We start from the raw sequence: 8,830 nt of genomic DNA, 5'->3' as shown, positions 1-8,830 counted from the left end.
GTCTTAGAATCTTTCCAAATAACTCAATGTTCAACCATGAGATTATGTGATTGGAATGAACCTCAGAAGGAGACAGTATATCAAATATTAATAATTAAACAAATACAATTATAATCCAGTGATATAAGTTAGGATTAGATTTCATTAAGCATCTATAGAGAGACTAGCATTAGGTAACCATCATTGTCTGTGTGCTCACAATTCCAAATAGTACTGAGTGTTATAAAGTACAAGGCCTTGTGTTCCAAGTATTGATATTTAAATGATCACAGAAGGCTATCCTGAAGAGAGAGCATTAAAACCAAAATGTCCATAGTAGACAGGAGCTAGAAATAGTAAGCTCAGGCAGAAGGAATAGCATGTGCCAGGTGCAAGAATGGGGCTAGTGAGTTTTATTGGGAAAAAAAATGCAAACCAAGGCATGGGAAATAGAACATTACAGAGAAGGAAAGGGGTTTTTCCATCATGAGAACTGGAAAGACACTGACAAATGGGATGTGGAATTTAATTTCATGCCAAGGGGTATAGAAAGTCATTGGTGAAATTTAGATATGAAATGACATAATTCTAAGTAACTGCTGCCATGGATAAAGGATAGTAGGTTGGCTAGAGTAGAGGCAGGATGACCAATTGGAAGGATCTTTATGCCATCTGCTAAGAGGTAATGGTGGCTGAATTGAGCACTAATGGAGGTGAAGAAAGTAGATTTGGAGAAACTTGTGTATATACAGAGGAAAGGACAGAGGCTACGTTGCCCAGCTCAGTGCAGAATTTTGCAACTTGCAAAACAGGATTTAGTGTCTTTGTCAGTGTTTCAGCATCTTTGACCCCTTGGACAAATTTCTCTGGAGAAGAAGATATGATTAACATACAACATTTTCCTTTTTGACTTCAAACAATATAAGCAGCACCATTCCAGAAAGATAAATACTTATTCTAAGAATTAGTTTGTTTTGGGAATCTGTTTCCACAGGAACCATAGTTTTAAATGTCTCACTTACATAAATTTTATATTGATTTTTTTTTTAGCTTAACGATTGCTGGAGAGATTAGTTTTGTGGAAACCCACCTAGGAATTTATATTTATTATTTAATAACTAATAAAATGCAAAAAATAAAAAGCAGTTTAGCCACTGCTTGTCAGGCAAAAAGGAGATGTTTATTGAAGGCATCTTCCCTCATTTGCTGTATGCCTAGAGTCCAGAGGAATCACCTGGATTTGCTCAGTTATCAAAAAGTTCAGATTTTGAATCAGACTAGAAGACACCATAACCATGAAAAAAGGATGATTAGGTCTCAGGCATTTGGTACAAAATTTCTGGCTTTGGTTATATAAACTCTTTCAATTTCAGACAGTAAAGGAGAAAATCAGTCTGTTTTTGTGATTTGCCCATCTCTACGCTGCACAGCCTGCTCAGCCATTGTCTGGTTACATGGGTCTAAAGTTGGTGTGAAAGATCAGGTGGTGGCTGGTCCTTCCTGGGTAGTGTCATTATCTTCTCCACACAGCACCTATCACTGGCTTCCACAGAGCCCCTTGGATGGTTGCAAAGAGGAGGCTACTTGGCCAAGGACCTTGTTTCTTTTCATTCTTTCCTTTTACAAATTATTCAAGAAAAGTTTCCTTTTATTATTTTAAGAGACAAAACTCAGGAATTTCTAGTATGTACCTCTGACATGTCTTCCTTGTATTTTTTTCCTCCATCTTTCTCTGAGTCCTCAGCATCTCATGTTATAATTCTCCCATACTGTTCCTACCAATAGTACTAGTAGTGCCATGATTTTTAATCATGGATTATGAGAGCTTTCTGAGAGCTCACAAATAAGAAAGGGTGAGCTCTCAGAGAGGTCCACATAAATCACCATTCCTAAAGACCATACATTAATGTTGGAGAAGGAGAACTTTCTTTCTGTATATCCCCGTGGGTCTTTTGTCTCTTATTTAAAATTTGAAGAAAGAAAAAACATGTTCCAAAATTAAGCATTCCAAATCAGAATTGAACATGTCACGTGGCTCCACTTATGCTACCTACTAGAACCTGCTATCATAAACATCCTTGCTGGACCAGGAGCTGAGGTTTCCCTCTCATCACTATTGTCAATCAAACACAAGCTTTGATTTCTCCAACAATATTTCCTCAATAGTTGAGTGATGTGATGGGGTGAACATGGTCTCCACTTCACTGCAGAGTACAAGGCAACAATATCCTTGCCCACATGTCTCCAGGCCCATGGGCCCAGCGGTCACATACAGGCTTAAGCTGAAGATAAAGCAGCAGCACTGGACAAGTTAGAAAAAAGATCAGCTGCTCCTATTAATAGTATAGGAAAAATGATTATTTTCCTCAAGAATGGGGACTAGTCTGTAGCTTGGAGCTGGAGTGAATGGCTTCAATCTTTTAGGATGTTGGCAATCTCAGTCTCAAAGAGACACCGTTCCCCTCTGTCATTTCTAGATATCACGCTCCCACAGAAGTGACTTACTCAACTGCTCTTTCTGCCCATCAGAAGTGCCAGTATCTCAGGCAGGTCAAGTCCAGGCTCTCCTAGGGTCAGACATCCCAGGTACACATAGAGCTAGTTGGTCATGAGCAAAGTACTGGAGGACATGTGGACACTCAAACATACATACTCACATGCATGTGAGAATGAAGAGGCAGATGTATACCCATGAAGACAAATGGCTTTCACATCTGGAACCCTTTCTGATACAAATTGTTATAGAGGCAAATAGAGAATAGAAATAGGGGAGCGACATTAGTCCCAATATAGTCCAGTTGTCTTCACAAAAATCCTCTGAATGATTGTGGTAAGATCCAAACTGAGAAATGATTTTTTTAATAGCTTCATTTTCCTGTAGAAATTTGTCATGCAGCATAGATTTTTAATGGATGATTCTAGCATCTGAGACACTGTGACATCACAATGTGTATTTTTGAATCCTGACAGTGTGGCCTTCTGCCTCAGTTCATAAACTTTCAAGTTCCTGTTTCTGGAGCTCAAACTCTTTGCAGGAAGTGAGGTGGAGTATGAGATAGAAGAAAACTTTCCTGACCCTCAGTTACATCTCCCTGCATACTTGTATGACTTCCCTCCCCTTATCACTGATCAAATTATCATAACACATGTTTTTCCTACTAGTTAGTGGCTCCTGGAAAGTAGGAATTTTCTCATTATTTGTTACCTATAAGGTATTTCACTCTACCTGACTCATAGTAGGGTCTAAATAAATCACCTATCAAAATAGTATTCAATGCTTTAAGTCAATCTGCATTCTCATTCTTAAGGATGAATCACTTATTGATCAAAATTATTAGGACTTGCCATTTATTACTGGTGATTCAGAAAGAAAAAAAACATGAAAATTAAAAAAAAAAAGTCAAGCACTTGGTCTTGAAAAGTTTATTAACAAAGATCATGCATATGTGTGTACATTACACAATAAGAACATAGGTTTAGATGGGTCTTAACTAATTGCTAAGATTTTTTTATAAATCTTGCTTTATTATAATACTATAAATCAATGTAATCTGGGTTTGTTTGATTTTCACAGTTTATTTTATAGACTTATTTTCATCATAACCTCCAAAGACAGAGATATTCTTATAGTAATATTTTTGTTTCTAGTAACAGAACTTTATTATCTTGTTATCAGGTAGAAGTCAGGTAGAATATATTTAAAACTGACTTGGACCTTTGTAAGGATGCTATATGGTTATAGATGTTGTTTGTTTGTTTTTCCACATTTTATGCATCTTGCTCATCCTTGGTCCCTGTGGGCAGCTGAAATGAAAGGTCAGTTTACTGTCAACTGTGAGGAAAGCTGTTTCAGAAATGTTTCCAGCAGAACTCTCCCAGGAGATGTCACACCTTGACATGAGGAATAAGGTCTTAGAGAAATGTCTTTAACATTCATATGTAAATATGGATTGTGATTATGTGTAGCCGGTGTTTGTATTCACATGTGGTATGTGGAGGTATGCAGGGCTATATGTGTGGTGGGTGTATAAATGTGTGCATTGTGTGTATGTGTGTGTTTTCTGTGAACGTATGAGCTGTATATAGTGTACACGTTTGTGTCAGTGTGTTGTATTGTGTGTTGCATGTGGGTGCATTGCACATGTACATTTTCCTTCATTGTACATTTGTTGCATACATGGGAATGTGTGTGCCTGTGTGTTACAGTTTTGCATTTTTTCCATAGATACTCAGGAAGTGAAAGCATGTCATTATCTGTGGAGAATACAGCCTCAAATTAAATTGATTAAAAACAACCTTTTCTAGGCTGTCAGAGAAAATGTTGAAGGGTTTTCAAAAAGGGAAAGAAATCTCTTGGGCAACCATATCTATATTTGCATTGCTTGTTTCAGAACACAGACAAAAAAACCCCACACACATCCACGCCACACGCTGCTGACATGGAGTCATATTTTGAAAAGTGCTGGTTGGTAGCACCTCTGTGATGTGCCTGCCTCTGACATTTTAAGATCACAAATTGCTGCTAAGAAACACTCCCTCTTTTCATATTTACACTTAAAAAACCTTTTCTTCTTAATGGTTAATTAGGTCACTAATCAAAAGAAGCTCTTACGAGGAAAATGAAATGTTGACATTTTGCAATTATTTGCTACTGTGAATAATACATAAACACACTACTTATGGAGAAAGTGGCTTTCCACCTCTTTTTCTGCCATGAAAGCTCCCACCAACAGCAGAATCCCTGTGCCTTGAGTCCCCAGCTGCCATAACACCTCCATCCCCCTCACGTTCATTTTGGGGTAACTATATGTCATTTTATTAATGCAGGAACAGTATGTACATGCATGTGTGTGAGTGTGTGCACGTGTGTGGGAGGTACACCATTCTTGTCCTGAGTTATCATGGTAGTATGTCACTAATGATGTGAGATAGAAAATCCTTTAAAATCAGTTTTATCAGAAACATAATATTCTAATAATTCTTATAAGTCTAATAATTCAGTCCTGCAGCAAACACTCGCTAAATTTATCTTTAATTCTAGGATTGTGACAAGCACTAAGATATATGAAGAAGGTAGGACAGCATTTGTCTCTGCAGCGTTGAGGGGGAGATGACACAGCCCACAGTCACATCCTGAGGCTATCTTACAAGTACATAAAAATATTTCGCTTCTCACTTTGTCTTTCCTCTGCACTTCAGATGATCTTTCCTTCTACCTCACCACACTCACCTAATCCATTGTCAAAAATCATCACCAATAAATTCAACCCTCTGAAATCTCTGTTTCAAGAACTCCTTTCTAAATCCAGCCCTCTATCTTAGTAGCTTACACATTCTCAGGACTTGACATCAGTATTGTAAAACCAGCACCCTGTCCTTCTCACCTCATCCCTGCTAGAGCCGTCCATTTTTTCCTGGATCACTGTGCAGTCTCCTGTCTACCTCCCTGACTTCCAAATCTGTTGTTCTTTTATGGTCTATTAAAAAATGTAAATTATGTCATGTCAATCACCTCAAGAAATGGTTGCAAAATGAAAATAATAATAAATTCTTTAATTCATTCACTTGTTTCGTTTCTACTGCTCTCATATTGGTCTGTTATGGTCTTCAGAAGAGATGGTACAGTGTTTTTTTGCTTCTTAGATGTATTACTTTTCTGATAATTCTGTAAAAAATACAAAAACTGAGTGGCTTAAAACAACACACATTTATTCTCTCTGTTCTGGAGGCAAAATGTCTAAAGTAAGGGCTTTAGGAGGGAATGCTGTCTCTGAAGGCTTCTAAGAAAGAATCCACCCTTACCTGTTCCTAGTTTCTGGTAGATGCTGGAAGCCCTGCCTGCTCCTCAACTTGTAACTGTACATGTGATCTCTGTCTCTGTCTCTGCCATCACATGACCCTCTCAGTGTGTCAGTGTGTCCTTTCCTGTTCTTATATAGAAGTTATTAGATTTAGAGGTAGACACTTAGATCATGTGGTTTCTTTATTAAACTGATTATACCCAATCTGTAATTAGTAATTAGTGTAATTATATGGAAAACTGTACTTCCATACAAGATCACTTTATGAACTTCCAAGTACATGTGAGTTTTGTGGGGACACTATTCAACCCACTGTAATCATGATTGAGTCCTGAGGAAGACAAATATATTCACAAACACGAGCTCCCTCAAATTCTAAAAGACTAAGTATTCTCACCTTCAAGAGAGGTTGTACTTGCCATTTTCACTCAGTGGTCATGAATATTCAGATGAAACACGTAGGTGGAGAAGGTTGCACACAACAAGTGGCTATTCATACATATCAAATGTTTTGATTATATACAAAGCATATTGAGATATAAGATTTTTGGAATATGTTCTTATTTGCATAGATCCAAAGTGAGCTATAATATTGTTGAATATAAAATCTTGAGTACAATTCATTATTCTAGATTGCAATTTAATTTTTACTATATTTTCAAATATTTATTAATTATAGGCATTTTATATAATTGGAAGAGGTTCAAAGATGATTTCTTAAAATCCCACATTTTAGAGTAAACAGCTAAGAAAGCAAACTGGGAAAATTAAATCACAAGTGAAAGTCTGTCAAACCTGTTGCTTGTAGAGTACACAGTTCCTGCTTCCAAGTAAAATGAGCTGCTAATATAAGTAATCAAAGGATTTGATGATTCCTTTAAGATAGTCTGCTGTGAGTAGTTGGTGCCTTTATTATAGAAAGTAACAGGTAGGCACTGGAGTTTAAAAGGCTGATTTGATTCAGCTAAGATATTGGCTCATCATTTAATGCTGTTCATGTGTCTTAATCTCTCTAAGATTTGGTTTCCTCAGTTGTAAAATGGGACAAACAACATTCATTCGCAGAGTCAGTATATATAGCATTTGTTCAAAGTGAATGGATCATATTTATTAACTGCATACATGGATACACAACAGGCCAAATGAGATTCTACATAAATACATATACATATGGGATACTGTGACCAAAAAAAAATACTCAATAAAGGAGATTTGATGAAGATGATGATTACATGACCAAAATACAGAAAAATGATAATGTTTTAAGGAGAAAGTGTAACATCATTTCTCAAGGAATTGGTAGAAAGCACTGTAATTTGACCCTACTAGGTTCTTTACTTGTGACACCTTGTAAAGTTTTATCAACAGCAATAGATAACAAAAACCATGATTTTCCAGATGAGAAAATTAAATTAAAAAAAAAATAAGTAAGTTGCCAAAAACCATCAACTTGATTTGTGCTAAGGAAGGATTTCAGATAGATGCCTGTCTAAGGGCAAATGGAAGGCTCTGTATTGGAGCTGATATACACAGAATTAGAAATATTTAAAGATACAGAAAGTAGAATTGGAGTATTTGTCTGAGCCCTACTGACATCCAGGACTCATCGACAAGGCAGTAAATGTAAGCTCTGCACCTGGAAGCTTCCAGACATCTTCCAAGCTCAGAGTCTGCTTCCACTCTGCCTCTTAGGATGACTGCTTGATTAATGCACATCCATTCATAAAGCTTTCTGATGAGGAGAGTGTGCCATGGCTGTAAGAAGCAACTCATATCACTGTTTGGATTGGCAATGAGACATGCTGGCAAAATCTCTACCCCTGTGGCTAGGGAAATGGAGGGATAATATAATCAAATGTATGGATTCATACTCTGTAAGTCTGTAGGCTTATCGTAGGGGGCCACTTTGAGTAGAAATCAGTTGGATTCCTGGCTAGATGTTATGTGTTCCAGTTCCCTATGTTTATTAAGTATTTTCAAGATTATATCTTAACCTAATCCTTCCCAAGTCTTTGGAATTCATTCTAGTTTAGCTCACAGATGAATAAAACACAGCAGAAGTTAAAGAAAATGTCAGTGCATTGGTTTTCTCTGAATATTTTTGATGTGGGGCAGAATACAGGTAGGAAACAAACTTGAATATATTTTAAGGATATAGAAAAAAATGTAAAAATTTAAGCATTACCTTTTGCACATGAGCCTCAGTGAAAAACTTAGAAAGGAACATTGTTTGTTAGCACTGGGCTATTAGCACCCCAGGTTATACAGCTGAGGGTGTGACTTGGTTTTCACTTCCCTGGCTCGCTTTCTGAAATCTTTAAGAACATTTCTATTCAACTGTAAGATAATGAGTTTTGAAAGTCTTATTTGACTTTTATTTTTGCAAGGGGACATGCTTTGTTTGACTTTTTTTGGAAATAAGTTTTTATTTAAAGTGCAGCAGACCATCCAAATAAAGTCTGTCTTATTGCTTCCTTTCAGGCATATATTTCTTTGAGTCTATATTTTTAATTGTCTAGGAGTTCAAAACTCTCAAACTTGTGCACAACATGTAGTTTCCAAAGAAAAAGTCACAAGGACTTTTATAAAATATGCTATTTGTAAAGTCAATTTTAAAATGGGTTCATTCATTCATTCTCTCATTCATTTAACACATGTTTATGGAGCAACTATTATGTAATGACAGGTGCGGTATTATTAGTGGGTCTGCAAGGAAGTGAAAATCCACAGAAGACTCAGTATTGACTACAGGAGTTTTTTTAGAGTTGTGTGTTAACAAACAGGCATGTTCTCATGTCCTGTCTCACAGGCTACAGGTAAGAGGCCCCACATGAATAGACCTTATAAATCATACACTGAAAGAAGTTTAAAAGATCTAATAATGATGTTATGGTTTGATATTTTAGTTCTGTTTCTTCTATAATACCTGGCTCAGTGTCTGAAATGCCTTCATAAGCAAATTGTTCTTTCTTTAATCTTAAAAGGTATGCACCCTATAATACAATCTTCAGTTAAAACACAAATACTTTCTTGACAAAGTAGAATTAGCA

General features: G+C 36.6%; 1 long non-coding RNA gene across 1 annotated transcript; it reads left to right on the top strand.

Moving 5' to 3' along the window:
* The first annotated feature begins 2,964 nt into the window (after nucleotides 1–2,964).
* Nucleotides 2,965–5,243, top strand: LOC129145671 (uncharacterized). Its single transcript, XR_008551596.1, has 3 exons — nucleotides 2,965–3,022; nucleotides 3,784–3,888; nucleotides 5,021–5,243. It is a non-coding gene; the product is annotated as an uncharacterized LOC129145671 (long non-coding RNA).
* Nucleotides 5,244–8,830: the final 3,587 nt, after the last annotated feature.

This window comes from Talpa occidentalis, unplaced genomic scaffold, assembly GCF_014898055.3.
Source record: "Talpa occidentalis isolate TD23 unplaced genomic scaffold, MPIMG_talOcc4v2.1 talOcc4.13, whole genome shotgun sequence".
In the NCBI taxonomy this organism is placed as follows: domain Eukaryota; kingdom Metazoa; phylum Chordata; class Mammalia; order Eulipotyphla; family Talpidae; genus Talpa; species Talpa occidentalis.
Note: the sequence above shows the minus strand (reverse complement) of the source record. Positions and strands in the feature narration are given on the sequence as shown.